Here is a 15,598-nt window from a genome sequence, read left to right on the forward strand (position 1 = left end):
TTTCCACATCCAGAATATATTCCTGAGAATAGTTCATTTCTTTGTACCATGTGGGTACTGACACACCAATCAGACAATCTGTATTGAGTCATTAATTACTAAGGTCAAACTTATAAATTAACCAAAGCCAAGACTTCCATCCCACTTTTGTTGTCTATTTAAACTTTTTTCTTAGCTGTACCATAATATACATAATATTGCTGCTCAGCATTTCTATATGCTTGGATTTTATCTGACCAGGAGCTGTTTGATTTGACAGATTCTGTATTTGCGACATCAAAATCTGTTGCTATGGAAAAAGTTACGAGTTCTAATTAAAAATGCAGAGGTCACAAGTTTCCCAGAACCGGTAGGGCATAGATCCTAGGAGAAAAGAATCACAACATAAAAAATCCAGAGAGATATGTCAATCTGCAACTTTCCAGATCTGAAAAGGGAACAGCAAGTGTTCAGGAAAAAACACGAGGCTGAAATCCATTCAGATGCTGAATTCTCCCTTCCCACTGGCACAAGTTGCTTCTGGAATTCATACAGAGCACTGAGATTTGAAATGTCATCCTCATACAACTGAAAAAGAGGAGAGAGAGAGAGAGAGAGAGAAATTAGATGGGCATTAGTAGAGAGAGAGATCAGACCTGCCAGGCCATCCTTTCAAATCCAATGCCAGTATTGGAATAATTTTCATGTAATGGTGTTGAGTGTTTGGTCAACTCCCTGTGCCCATCACATCCTTTGGAAGATCATTCATGCTGGAAAACACTCTTGGGCACGTGGTGGGATTTTGGAGTTGTCCTATGCAGGGTCAGGATTTGGATTTGATGATCCTTGTGGGTCCCTTCCGACTCAGGACATTCTGTGACTCTTTGATTTTACTTGTCACATTGATTTCTCCTCAATACTTCTTTAGTTGTTTAACTGTTTGCAGTTTCCCCTTTTATAAATTTTTATTTGCAAACAATTATTGTGGTTGTGCCCTCCTTTTGCTCTGGTTTAGCCAGACTACAAGAATTATCAGTCCAAGCACAGGCTCCAGTCACACTGAGCTGCCCCCACCTGTGCCCATGCAACACCTCAATATTTCAGTCTATCAATATCAATATCACAATATCAATATCTCCATCCACGTGGGATTTAACAAACCCCTGCTCTGGTATGAACACACCTGTTCTGTGCTAGCTTGGCCATTTCTGAATTGTGTGGTACATGAAATACTTAAGACAGAGAACCACAGAATCAGAACACCCTGAGTGGCAAAGGACTCACAAGGATCATCAAAGTCCAATACTTTTACTCAAAATGTACTTAACTTCGAATCTTTTGTAGTGTTGGAGCTCTCAGTGCTCCCACTGCAGTCATTTTTGTTATGTTTAAATGACAAATATCATGTAAATGCCTTCCCAGGCTGTGCTCCCTGCCCTGCAGCAGGAGGGCAGAGCACTTTATCCCTCTGAACTCGGTTCTGCAGTCCAGCAGGGAAGTGTTGCTGCTGCACTCAGTGCCAAGTGATCTCCAGCTCCTCTCAGGACAACTGTGAAGTGTGTTTCTGTCTTAGGGAGATGGGAAACCTGCGGGTCCTGCTCCCCAGTTCCTCTTCTAGATTAAAAAAAGAAAATAAAATTAAATGTCAGTTCACTGATGGCTGAACAACCTGCTCCAGTGGAAGGTGTCCCTGCCCATGGCAGGGGGTGGAATGAGATGAGCTTTAAGGTCCCTTCCAACCCAAACCATTCTGGGATTCTGTGATTCCATAATTCTATATTTTGATAAAACATATGTGAACTTTTGCTCGAGGTTTCAGTTCTGCACTGCAGATCTTCCCAAAGGTGCAGCACGAGACTCAAGCAGTGGACTCACCATCTCAGTGTAATGCATGTATGGGATTTTTTTGTTTCCAGGTCCTATGAGAATTCCATCCTTGTTTTATTGCCAGTGCTATATACAGTTCACTCTCATGGCTGTGGCCTTGGGCCACATCCCCTAAACTGAGGAGACAGACAGTCAAGTGCAAGAGCAGAGCATGGCTCTGAGTTTGGAGCTGGCATCACTACAGAGACTGGCACTGCACTGAGGATTTCAAAGCCTGGACACATCATTTTAGTCTAATTAGAGATGCTGTAATTGAGAAATCCACAATAGATATCTACCTCACCCTCTTTTGTATGTTTTAAACTACTATATGTGATTAGGATGAGGGTTGGATGCCCTTCCTGAGGGCTTACAAATGCTGACCTATAAATGTAAAAACCGTCATTCTGCTGCATTTAATGAGGCTTGTTTATTGTTTTGAAGTCTATAAACTGAGCTAATTACCATGAAAAATTCCAGGCAGCTGCCTTGAAACCGTTTTACCAGCTCTTTCCTTTTACCCTGCTTTGTTTTTTAATAAGGCAAGAAGATTTCAGATAGTTACAGACTATACTCAGGATCAGGATCCACATTTAATGTCTTCCCATTGAACTGCAGCAGTGTCAGATCTTAAATTCCTTGTTCTAATTCTAAGCCAGATTAGATGAGAAAGTGTGTAAATTCAGGTGGCAGTTCAGGGGGCAACTGTGCTTTGGGAAGGTACAAACTTTACTCATTTCTACATTAATATTTTCCTTTATGCTTTTTAAGAAGTGCATGAGTTGAGATAATTATTTAAAAATAGAATAGAATAGAATAGAATAGAATAGAATAGAATAGAATAGAATAGAATAGAATAGAATAGAATAGAAAATTGAGACTGAGAATATTAAATATTATATCTTTATAATAATTTAAATTGTTGATATACTTTAATTTTAATATTTAACACACACTGTTTAATATTTACTATCTCATATTTGAGACAGAAAATAGTAAAGTTCTCATTTTTGTGTGTGAATAGTGCAGCTCTCTTTTCTATCATAAATCAAAAAATGCTCAACATACTACAGTCATTTTACAAAAGCTGCTATTTCCATGTTCCCGTGTTAATTTGGAGGTATATTTATTGCTATCCTGGCTTTCCTTTGAATTATTTTTTTTTTTTTTAAACCAAGCAAGACACCCTGAAAGAGCAACAGCCCAAAGGGAAGCTGTGGCCATGTTCCCTGGAGTGGAGTCCCCCGAGGGATTTCTCAGCCCTGCAGATTTCTAAAAGGCAAAAAGCCAGAGTGAAAACTGTTGGGAAGAGCGTGGAGCAACAGGAAAGGCTCCGTAAACTGATTTTGTACTGAAAATTCTGATTCAGAGTGTTGCTAAGTGCAAACAGAAATATTTCTCTGGCAGTTGCCAAACAAGCGGAAGACTTTCTGAGCTCCTTTTCACCACTTGGAGCTCTGAAAAAAGGCGGTGGGAGGGGATTCTGTGCAGCCTGGCAGGGTCTGGGGTCCCGTACCAGGCTGGATTTAACCCCGTTTGTGTTTCTCCAGGAGGGTGTAAAACCAGCCCCAAACCAGCAGCCCCATAATTGGAAACCATTTAATTCCAGCCCAAGGAACAATGTGAGGTGCTGAGCGAGGCAGTTCTGCCTCCTTGAAAGGTGCTGGAAATTCAAATCAAACATAAAGCCACCGAGGGATAATTCCATGGGAAGATTTGGGGCCAGAGATGTTTCTCATGTGCCCCGATGATATCACTTGGTGAGGACAATGATGTGAAAATGTTCTTTATGCGATTGTAGGATGAAAAAAAACCTGGGTAGTCATTAAAAAAACATTTCAGAACGAGCCATATAAGGCACAGAGAATTCTGCCCCGCTGACACCAACCAGGCTGGAGACCAAAACTTAAAGTAAAAGAGTCCTTGGAACAGCAGCAGCTCCTTCCTTTGGGCTTCCCTGACCCAACTTCCAGCACTGATCCTGTCCCTGGTCCTTTCCAGAGTATTTTTACACCTCAGTTCTGTGTCTGTCTGTTCTAAGGTCTGGCTATTATGGCTGTTGACAGGTTTTTGAAGGCCCTGAAGCTGGTGTATTTTCTATTTAATATTTATAATTAATAATAATTTATATAGTTGCTATAACATTTTAATATTTACTATGCAATATTAAATATTTACTACAGATCTCATATTTGAGACAGAAAATAGTAAAATTCTCATTTTTGTGTGCAGATAGTACACCTGTGTTTTCTATTATAAAGCAAAAAAAACCCAACATACTACAGTCATTTTACAGAAGCTGCTTTTTCCATATCCCCATGTTAATCTGGAGGTATTTTTATTGCTATGAATATGAATTTATTTTTAAAAAAAACAAGCAAGGCACTCTGAAGGAGCAGTATCCCAAAGGGAAGCTGTGGAGATCTTTTCTTGAGTAGATATATATATAGATATATATATAGATATATATATAGATATATAGATATATATATGTGTGTATATATATATATGTATATATATATATGTATATATACACACCATGCTGGTATTTCCACTTAACCTACTTATATGAATGAAATAATATATATATTTATATAATGAAATAATATTTAAGCTAAAAGCTCAAATATCTTTGCCAATAGGTGCTGAATGACTCTGGTTATCCCTTATGTCTGCACCCAGAAGGAACAGGCACACCTGGAGGTGACTGGCTCTTGAAAATTGAGCTGGAAAACTCATTTAAGGATAAGAGGTAACTCTGAGTGACAGGTTTGCATCTAAACAGCCCTGGGAGAGGGGTTTTGCTGGCAAAGGTTGAGCCTTTTTAATATTAAATTCTATAGTATTAAAGCTTCTAGTGTTTTATTTTTGACTTTATTAACACTGTGAGTATTGGGGTATAAACTGTGGCCAGCAAATCTCGTGCTCCTCTGCAGAGGAAGGGCTCTGGAATGGAGGTTTATTTGAAGAGTATTCTTAAAATGCTGCTGTTGTCCCAGAGCCACGCTGGTTTTGGCCTGGAAAACTGGCTTTGTGGGAGATAGTTGGCCTTCCTGCTGGAATGTGTGCCTGGAAGGTTGAACTGTAGGGAACAGCTGTGAGAGCTCTGTCAGGAGTTAGGGAAGGTGGTGGGTTGATTTATGAGGAATATGTGGGAAAAGGGAATTCTGGGCTTGGGAGAAAGGGGTTGAGCACTGGCTCCAAGTGCAGGTAGTTGGAGCACAGCAAGATTTGTGGCACTGTGGTCTGATGAGAGGGGTGTTTAATGAAGGGAGTTATCTGTAATTCCATAGGATCCCAGACTGGTTTGTGTTGGAAGGGACCTTAAAGATCATCCAGTCCCACTCCCTGCCATGGGCAGGGACACCTTCCTCTATCCCAGGTTGCTCCAAGCCCTGTCCAACCTGGCTTTGAAAACTTCCAGGGATGGGCCATCCTCTGGGAAATCCATTCCAGAGCTTCACCACCCTCCCAGGGAAGAATTCCTTCCCAATATCCCATCTAACCCTGGCACTGGGAAGCCATTCCCCCTGTGCTGTCCCTCCAGGCCCTTGTCCAGAGTTCCTCTCCAGCTCTCTTGGAGCTCCTTTAGGCACTGGAAGGGGCTCCAAGGTCTCCCTGGAGCCTCCTCTTCTCCAATCTGAACATTCCCAGCTCTCAGCCTTTCCTCATGGAGAGCTGTCCATCCCTCTGACACCCCTGAGCTGTGTGTGGATGAAGGGGGACACACAGTGGATGTGGCAGCAGCAGGTTACTCCTCTTGCCCCGTTCATCCCTCTCATTTCCAACCATCCCAGGGGTGCTCTTCCAGACTCTCCAGAGCATTTCCATCACTTTATCCCCTGCTCAGAGCTGGCAGCACAGCAGGGACCAGCAAATGGAATCGACAGACAGGAGCAGGAGCTCGTATTGATCCCCGGGTGGTGACAGATTGTGCCAGGGGCTCCTGGCAGGGCAAGGGCTGGAAATGAAATCCGGGAACTTCCCTTCTCATAACACAAGTGTGGATCCCAGAAGAACATCAGTTAAATATGTTGATATTAAATAAGTCTTGGCCAGGATTTGAAAATGAAAACCTGCTTATGCAGAGCTGTAACCAAACCCCATTTTTTTGGTTATAAGCTACGAGTCAATTGAATAATGTCAGGGTATGGATTCAATACAACTTGCCAAAAATAACTATCAAAGCAGGTCACCACGAGAGACAAGTTTTTCCAGAGGCTCTGTTGATGCTATCATGGTACTCTGTGTTGATTGTATTAATGAATAGACTGTAAGCTCATCGAATTCAGGACTAATTAAGCTGTCTTTTCACCGTGCTCTTAAATACTGTCCCACCTGAACCGACTCATGACTTTTATCCTGAGCTTGTGACTATTAGTTTATGAACACACACTTTTGACAAACTGCACTTGCTGGATCCATGGCCTGTGTTCAGATCAGTTGAGTGGAAAAAGCAATTTAGCTTTGTATTTGCTGTCTGCCTGTGCTGATCTGCTGTGCTGCAGCCAGGCTGACCTCCTCAAAACCCCCCAGTGTGTTTAAATTTAATCAATAATTTGGGATTAACAAGCGTGCTGATCTTTGTATTCTGAGCTGGGTACAATTTAAACATGTGTTTTCCTTGCAATGAAAAAGAGCAGTGTTTGCATTAGAATGCTCAAGCTTTGTTCTGCCAGTGACATTTCCCCTTTGTTATCACCCCCCACAAGAAATTCTGGATAAATACATGTTTACAGGTGCAGTTATCAAAGGACACACACCAGTTTACCACTACACACTCCCAGTAGCACACACCAAACTCCTGAGATCCCATTGCTTTCTGTGAGTGTGACACTGGCTGGAATAAAAACTACACGAAGCTTTTTTTGAGCTGCAGTGCTTCATAAAAATATCAGAGCTGAATCTCATACACCAAGTGGATTGAGTACCTGTGATCCTGGTTTTTAGCAGTGCCAGTTTAGCATAATGCCATAATCTACAGGAAGAGACAAGAGATTTTTGTTTGTTGGGGGGTTTTTTTTGTGGTTTTTCTTTTATGCAAAAGCTAAAAAAGCTGCATGGGGTTACTACCATGAAAATGATGAGGGAATTTAAACAACTCCTGTAAACATGCTGGATTTGAAAATTGAAACCAAAGGGTGACTGTCTTTGTAAAGGAAATTTTTTCACATAAAACAAACATACAAACACACAAAACTCAGCAAGGTTTATTGCAAGGCTCAGCAATGAGGTTACATCCACTCCCTGCACGTGGGTATTTCAAAACAGGCTGGGAATAAGAGTTGAAGTTTCTTGCACCATGACTCAGTGTCCTGTTGGACAGGTGAGTTCCTGCTCTTGCAAGCTTTAGTACCACTTAAATTTATGTATTGCACAGTGGAGGGTTCTCAGTGACTTAAAATCTGATTACTGTAATACATAGGAATAGCTAATTCCCAGGTGACACTTTGCACATACAGAATTTTTTTTGGATGTAGATCTCCCAAAGTTCATTCCACCTAGCAATGAGAGAAGAAAATTATTGTGTCGTCTTTATGCCTGACACTTGGGAAGAGAAACAAAAAGTCATTCCCTTTCAGGCACTTTTACCCAGTTTTGAATATAACGTTTCAAACAGAAAGGTCTTTGAAATAAAGAGTGAACTCATTGCTCCTCTAAGTGGATTTGCTGTGGCACCAGTAGGAGCCATCACCTCACTGAGGCAAATCATACCCATGTGTGTTTTGAAGTATATTTGTCACAGATGAAAGTAAACAAAGCAGAGAAGTATTTTCATCCCCTGTGAGCTGATCTGCCCACAGTGAGTGGTATTTTCAGGGGAGGGAAGCACACAGAGCTGCACCTCTGCCCCAGAGAGGGGCAAGAACCCCCCAGCACCAAGGGAGTTTCCTGGGCCTGAGTCCTTTTTTATGGCTGTTTGCACCAGCAGCATCCAAGGGAAGGAATGTGCAATTCCATCTGCTCAGTTAAAGTCACTTTAATGTGTTTGGAGGACGCCCAGCTTCTTTTTGAAAGAGTAAATGCGTTATTTAAACATACACAGTCTCTCCCATAGAGCAAAATAAAGAGGAAAATATCCTTTGCACTCTTTCAAGTTAACTTAAATTGATGCTGTAAATTGTGTGAGTGCCTTGGGCAGCAGGGTATCACACAGCATTCTCCAGACCTTCACACAAGGCTGCCTTTTGTCTTGGCTTTGAGTCACCCATTGATTTCCAGCAGGGAACCAGCCTGCTGAAACCAAACAATGGAGGAAATTCTGCATTCTGGAACATGCAGCTCAACCTGTGCAGATGGAAAGCAAACAACTTGGATTAAGCAATAAGACTGATGTTAAGGGAAGGTGGAATTGATGTTCTTTGGGAATAACCAGTCTGGGGAGTTGGTCTTACACAGCAGATACTCCAGAGAACTTTTGAGGTGGGTTCTGCCATTTGAGGGCCTTGTCCCAGGTGATTCTGAGCACACAGAGGTCATTGACTGAAAACTATTACACAGAATCATAGAATAGAATCCCAGAATGGTTTGGGTTGGGAAGGACCTTAAAGCTCAACCCCTCCCACCCCCTGCCATGGGCAGGGACACCTTCCTTTATCCCAGGTTGCTCCAAGCCCTGTCCAACCTGGCTTTGAACACTTCCAGGGATGGGCCATCCTCTGGAAAATCCATTCCAGAGCTTCACCACTCTGACAGGGAAGAATTTCTTCCCATCCCTTCATATCCCATCTAACCCTGCCCTCTGGCAGTGGGAAGCCATTCCCCTTGTCCTGTCCCTCCATCCCTTGTCCCCAGTCCCTCTCCAGCTCTCCTGGAGCCCCTTTAGGCCCTGCAAGGGGCTCTGAGGTCTCCCAGGAGCCTTCTCTCCTCCAGGTGAGCACCCCCAGCTCTCCCAGCCTGGCTGCAGAGCAGAGGGGCTCCAGCCCTGGGATTTAGTCGCTCTCAGCTCCAGCCGGGAGAGCTGATCCCGCACCTCTCGGGCAGCACCGGAGCTTTGCCCGGGGAAACTCCCCAGCACAGGCTGAGCTGGACCTGCCAGGGCTGACCTTTGGAGCCCAACCACTCCTGTGCCTCGCTGACCTCAGGGCTGGTTTTGTGTGACAGACACTCGAAGGCTCTCAGAGCTCTGGGGCTGCCTCACAGGCGCGGATTCACCGCCGGGCTCCGGGGCTGGCAGGGCAGGGGCAGCCGGGCATGGGCTGCGTGCGGGGATTTCCTGCGGGGACACTGCCCCGAAGTGCTCCGAGCTGCTGCTCAGCGCCATCCACATGCCTGCAAAATGTCACATCATCTCCCCGATGCCTTTTCTCCCTCCCTCATGAATGGGGCTCTCTCCCTCCCACCCTCAATGAAGGCTTTGTTTTGGTCTTCGACATTCAGCACAAACTTTTTTTGATGGCCAGAACGAAGAACTGTTGTCACAGGGAGTTTTCTCCTCAGACTGTCAGTTTGGGAATGTTGCTGACCGGGGATGGAGCTGAGATGCTGGAATCATTTTGACAAATCTATTATATTTTTTCCTCTGCAGGGTCTGATGCTCGTGTCCCGCCACTAATGCATTACAAATATTATTTATAATAATTATTTATAATCTTTATAGAAATTATTCTAATATTCTGTGTCACATTTGGGGGCTTTTCAGTGTCCTTTTGGATGCTTCAGTCTGTTGTATTGAAGTGTATTTTACTGCTAAACTCTGTCCTTGATAATTCAGAGAAACTCAGTGAGAAACACACACTCAAAGGACTTCTCAATAGGATCTTCCCCTAAATATGTCTCAAAAGCATTTTCTGATAATAAGATAATAACATGGATGACTCTTTCCAGTCTACACTGATGTGCTGAGATGTTTAATTTTCTGTGAATATGGGCCACAGAGATAATAAGCAAAGTGATAAGAAGTTTTGGAGTTTTTAACTTTCTGCTGCACTGTGGATTCAATCTGGAAAACAACAACAAAAAAGAGCCTTTTGATGGTAAATCATTGAAATGGAAATAGTGCCTGAAATTCACTTATAAAGTCACTAAAGGAAGGGTCACTGTTAGAAGGAATAAGGGCTGTCTAAGCAAGGGGTTTATGTCTACCTGATGCATTTTTATAAAATAACAATAATTTCTAGCAGAACACGAGGATCTTTTTCCACGGAGAAAAAGGAGGGAGAACCTCTGTGGCTGGAAACACTGAGGGCAACAGATCCATCCTTAGCAAAGCCAGCAGGTGTCAGGAACAGTAAATGATGAGAACATGGGAACAGGTGGAAAGTCAGTGTTTGGGCAGTGTCAGGAGTGTTTGACTGTAAGCAATTTATTGGGCGGCTGAAACACGAGAGAAACATCTCGAAAAAGGGAGGACAGGAGACAACAGGAGCTTTTGACCTGTGGAAACTTCTATTTCCCAATTATCTCTGGCCTAATTGCATGAATGAATCACTTCTTCCAAGCCTCACCACTGCCCAGATGTTACTGTGGATGGCACAGTCTCTGCCAAAAAAGGGCTTGTAAATACACACCAGGGCTGTAACCAGTTGGGTTTAACTTCCAGTGCCACTTCAAAACAAATAAAAGAATGCTCTCTGTTCTTCCCATGCTTTCCCCCCTCAGTTGGAATTCAGGGTTCTTCAAAAGAAAAGTGTTTTCACCCATCATCCCATCCCCTTACAGCAATTTAACAGGGAAAACTAAGCATCTGCTCCACCAGAGATCTAGGAAATATTTTCTAAATTGTATCACAGTAGAACAAAAAGCTTCCTTGAGCTGTGGGGTCTAGGAGAAAGGAGGTTATATATGGCATTAATTTTCTATTCTCTAATGGAAACCATTGTCTGCCTTTGCTACAGCCGTGGTTTTCTAATGGTTGGAAGTAATTTGCCCAGATTAATGCTCTCTGTTCAATTCATTTAATGTGACTTAATTTCATAACACTACAGGCTTTATCAGGAGTCAAAGTAACCCCTGGAAAACCCCAGCAGGCAAAAATGCCTGTCGAGTTTAGCTGTTGAGGCTGGATGATGCTGCTGGGTGAAAAATGGAGGAATTGTTTGGAGGGGAAGGACCATCAGAAAATCACTGGGTCTGCCCGAGTTCTTTGTCTTCATCAGATGTGTTATTGGGTCACAACTCAGCTTTTGGTCTGACGTTTGTCACAATGTGGGGTTTGTGTCTCTGGCCATGCAGGAGCACTGTGAGACTCCCCCAGGGCTGTGCTGCACTGGCCATGCAGCAGTGACCCACCAAAAATCCTCATTCGTTTTTTTATCAGGTTGTATTGGGGATTTTACCTATTGCAGAGATGCACATAAAGGCTCCCATGTTTCCATTTCCACTTCATTTGGAAAGTGTCACCTATACAAAATCATAAAAGCTGTTGTGTTGGTTGTTTTTTCCCCCCCAATGGTTGTTCTCATCAGCTTTCTCTATGTATGGGAATATTCTCAGTGATATCTTTTCTCCCTTAGATGTTGTAACATCCCATTTCTGCCCCAGAACCCATTTACACCAGCCAGAGCCCTCAGTCAGGAGTCCTGCCCTTGACCAACCAATCTGCTCATTCTGAAGGCCAAAGTAACCTTTGATTTGGTTTAATATTCTTTCACATGTCTTTCAACACTGTTTTGATCCCTTTTTTTTCCTGAGGCTGGTCCTACAAAGCACCATTCAATGCCTTTATTCAGGATAGGAGGATGCCTTTGGAATTGTGAACACGTCAAACATGTTAATAGTGCATAATACTTCTCAGAAATACTATTTTGCAGCCAGAATCTACTATTCTGCCCTGCTTTCCACCCAAAAAAAGAGCCCCAAAGTAGTTGCAAAGCAACTGTTACAGCATTTCCATGTTTTCATCCACCTTTAGTGGTCATTGGTGTGGGTTGATGGTTTTGCCAGTGTTTATGGATTATGTATCACTATGATTCAAGGCCTATGGTTTATTGATTACTATATTCCATTTAGGATTCACACTCCATGTTTAGCATGTTGGGCTTTGCTACAGTAAATTATAAACTCCTGAAAGACTCAGCTTTGGAACTCTAACCCTTAAGTAACGTTTGTGATCTTCTCTCACTGTCCAAGGTTCATCCCTCTGTGGTCTGACCCAGTGGTTTGACAGTCACTCCATGCACTCAAACTTCCCAGGACATTGCTGAGCTCTTGGAGAAAGCCATGAGGAAACATATATCCATGGACAGATAGTGATGGGACAAGGGGGAATGGTTTAAAACCAAATGGAGGGGAGATTTATATGGGATATTGGGAAGGAATTCTTCCCTGTGAGGGTGGGGGGCCCTGGCACAGATTGCCCAGAGAAGCTGTGGCTGCCCCATCCCTGGAAGTGTCCAAGGCCAGGTTGGACAGGGCTTGGAGCAACCTGGGCTAGTGGAAGGTGTCCCTGCCCATGGCAGGGGGTGGAATGAGATGAGATTTGAGTTCCATTCCAGCCCAATCCATTCTGGGATTCCATCATTCTACTGCAGAGCCAGGCAAGGGAGTGGAAGCACAGACACATGAGCCTGAAACAGCTGGTTACTCACCCACAGTGACCCACAGAAAGCATTGAAATAGTAAAAGTCTCAAAGGTTTTGAAGGAAAACTCGAGGAATTGGCAGCTGGCATTTCAGGTCAGAAGACACTTCCCTATTTCCTGAGATTCCCCTTCCTCCTCCAGCAGCCATGTACCAATCCATACTACAGTGTGTTTGATCACCTGTATTCCAGGGAGCACACAGCACTCAAAACTGACCCCTGATGGAGCCTGGGGTGAGTTTTTCCTTGGATAAGGGCCATGGCAAGCACGTTCCCCTCTGAGATCAGGATTTCTCTTGCCCACACACTGAGAATGACCCTGTCAGAAGGTGCTTGGGAAAGAGGAGGATGAGCCCACCCAGCAGTGGCTTCAGGCAGCCTTGGGTTATCCTGGGTGGCCTATTTGATCCTCCCCAGCTTTTCTTCTCTCCTTCTGGTCTGAGGTTCCTTCCCAGCATGGAGCAGGGCACGTTTGTGGTCCTGCAGGGAGGGGAGAGCCCTGTGTGCTGGGGAGGGAAGGGTGAGCGGGGCTCGACTGCTCTGAGCTGTCTCATCAGGGACAAACATGGAAGGAGGGGGAAGGAAGAACATCTGATGGAATATGAGGTGGATTTCTGTGCAGGAGTAGCTTCTTGGAGAGGGTGTGGAGGCAGTGATTTTGAGTTTAGTCAGCCCAACCCGCTGGTGATGGTTTCCTTATGCTCATTATTTCTTAAGGAGAAGAAAAAAGATTGTATTACATGAAGAACAAAACGTTTATGGTAATTTTTCTAAGGACCAAAGATGGTGCAGGCAAGCAACATACTAAAAAAAAAACCCACCAACCTCAAATCAAACACAAAGGAAGAAATGCAGAGCCTCCTCAACAACTGACAGCAAATTCAAATTGCATTGTCTGATATAGCCCTGGGATGGCCACCAGAACACTGACTTCTGTTAGAAAAAAATCTTGTATTTTCTGCTTAGTCTGTGTCTTATTTAGAACTTATTTAATGTATTTCTTCTCTGCACTTACTTGAGATTTTTATTGCACAAGTTTTTCACAAAATCTGGGCGGAACTGCTGTCACAGTAACCCTGTGAGACAGGCACTGTGATGAAAGGAATATTTATAGAGTGTTAGTGGACAGCTCAAAAGTCAGTGTAGCGTGACACACACCTTCTGAGGTCTTCATTTCTTCCTCCACAAGCTTCATGTCAGCAGCAAAATGACAAGCTGCTTTGTAATGACAAACAACAAGAACGTCAAAACACTGAGAAGGATGTTAGAACTTACTGGTGCCTTCTTGTCTGTTCAAGATAAAGGCTGAAGTCACTTTTGAAGCTTGACTTTCACTTGGAAGTCTCTGTTCTTAATTTAATTACACTTTTCAGCCTGTATTTTTGATTTAATGAGAAGAGATGTACATCCAGCACTTGTCCTGCACAGTGTCCATTAAAAATAGAAAGAAAAGAATCTCCCTGCATAGGAAACACCACGTTAAACAACCACAGGGAGCTGAAGTGGGGCACCTGCTTTAGAACTGAATCAGTTATTAGTGCTTTTAGGGTTTCCCTGAGGAGATGAGGTCCAGCTTTCCCCCCTTTCTGCCACCTCTCCCTCCCAATCTCCAGGCACACACAGCTAGGGACCACCCCCACACCCACCTACAGCCTGCAGGCACCAACTAAGGTGAGCACCAACTAAATCCTGCCCCAAAACACCCAAGACATTCTCAAACCTCACCTCAGTGCTCCCAAAACAGTTCTGAAATAGTTGGGTATGTAGATTTTTTAGTTTTGCAGGTTAATCCTCTGAGGATCAAAAATGTGACATTTTTCCAAGGAAGTATGTGAGTATAGAAGGGGGAGAAAATAGGAAAGGAAAGAGCAAGGAGTGTTTGAGAGAGGAAACACTAAGTAACATCAGCATTTATGTCATTAAAAGCTGAAGGAATCACAGAATTATAGAATGGTTTGGGTTGGAAGGGACCTTAAAGATCATCCATTCCACCCCCTGCCACGGGCAGGGACACCTTCCACCAGCCCAGGTTGCTCCAAGCCCTGTCCAACCTGGCCCTGGACACTTCTAACTTCTGTGTGGTTGCTTCAGTCTTTTACTAACACAGATTTTCTGCACTAGACACATCAGACATCCCCTTATTGCTCTTTACTAGGAGTAAATACCGACATTTCTCCTGGTTTAGATGCGTGGGGGGGCACCGGGAAGGATCCTCTTCCTATGACATGAATCTGCTCAAGACCATCAGAACCTTTTCTCCCGTGACACGGACGCCCTTCAGCTTTCACATACAGGTATCCACGCCCTGTGTTTAAGAGCTGGAGGGTGTAAAGCGGGTGTTTTTAATGAACTTCTATTAACTTTAATGAACTGCCCCCTCCCGTTCACGCCGCGGTACCGCGGCCGCCCCGCGCAGCGCAGCCCCTCGCTGCCTTCCCCGGGCTCCGCGGGGTCCCCGCGGCAGGGAGGGGACGCCAGTGTGGCCGAACACAGGCTCGATGTCCCCCCCGTGTCCCCCGGTGTCCCCCGGGTCCCTCGGTGCCCGAGCTCTGCCGCTGCCTGGTGGCTGGAGGCGGTGGCGCAGCTCCGATCTGCGCCCGCCCAGCCGGCTGGAAACTCCTTATTTACACTTATTTACCCTTATTTACACTTGTTGACCTTTTTTTCCGCTTACTGACCCTTGCTTACACCGTTTCCTTGGGTGTTTCGGGAGGAACCAGCCCAGGCCCTGCTGCAGTGCCTGCGTGCAGTGACAGGACACTGCACTCACCGAATGCAGGCTGGGTATCCCCCGGTGTCCCTCAGTGTCCCAAGGTGTCCCCAGCGTCCCTCAGCGTCCCCTGGTGTCCCTCAGTATCCCTCAGAGTCCCCTGGTGTCGCTCAGTGTCCCCTGGTGTCCTGCAGACTCCCTCAGTGTCCCCCGGTATCCCCTGGTGTCCCCCCATGTCCCTTCATGCCCCTTGGTGTCCCATGTCCCCTGGTGTCCCTCCATGCCCCTTGGTGTCCCTCAATGTCCCTTGGTGTCCCCCCATGTCCCCTGGTGTCCCTTCATGCCCCTTGGTGTCCCCCCCATGTCCCTTCATGTCCCTTGGTGTCCCCCATGTCCCCTGGTGTCCCTCAGTGTCCCCAGGGGTGGCAGCTGAGCACAGCAGCAGGAGGAGCAGCGCTCTGTGCCTCACACTCCTCCTCTGTGATGAAAGCTGGTGCTCTGGGTGGAGGGGGAATTCCCCAA

The sequence above is a fragment of the Manacus candei genome, unplaced genomic scaffold (assembly GCF_025592945.1).
Source record: "Manacus candei isolate 608988 ecotype Guabito, Panama unplaced genomic scaffold, ASM2559294v1 h1tg000073l, whole genome shotgun sequence".
Taxonomy (NCBI): domain Eukaryota; kingdom Metazoa; phylum Chordata; class Aves; order Passeriformes; family Pipridae; genus Manacus; species Manacus candei.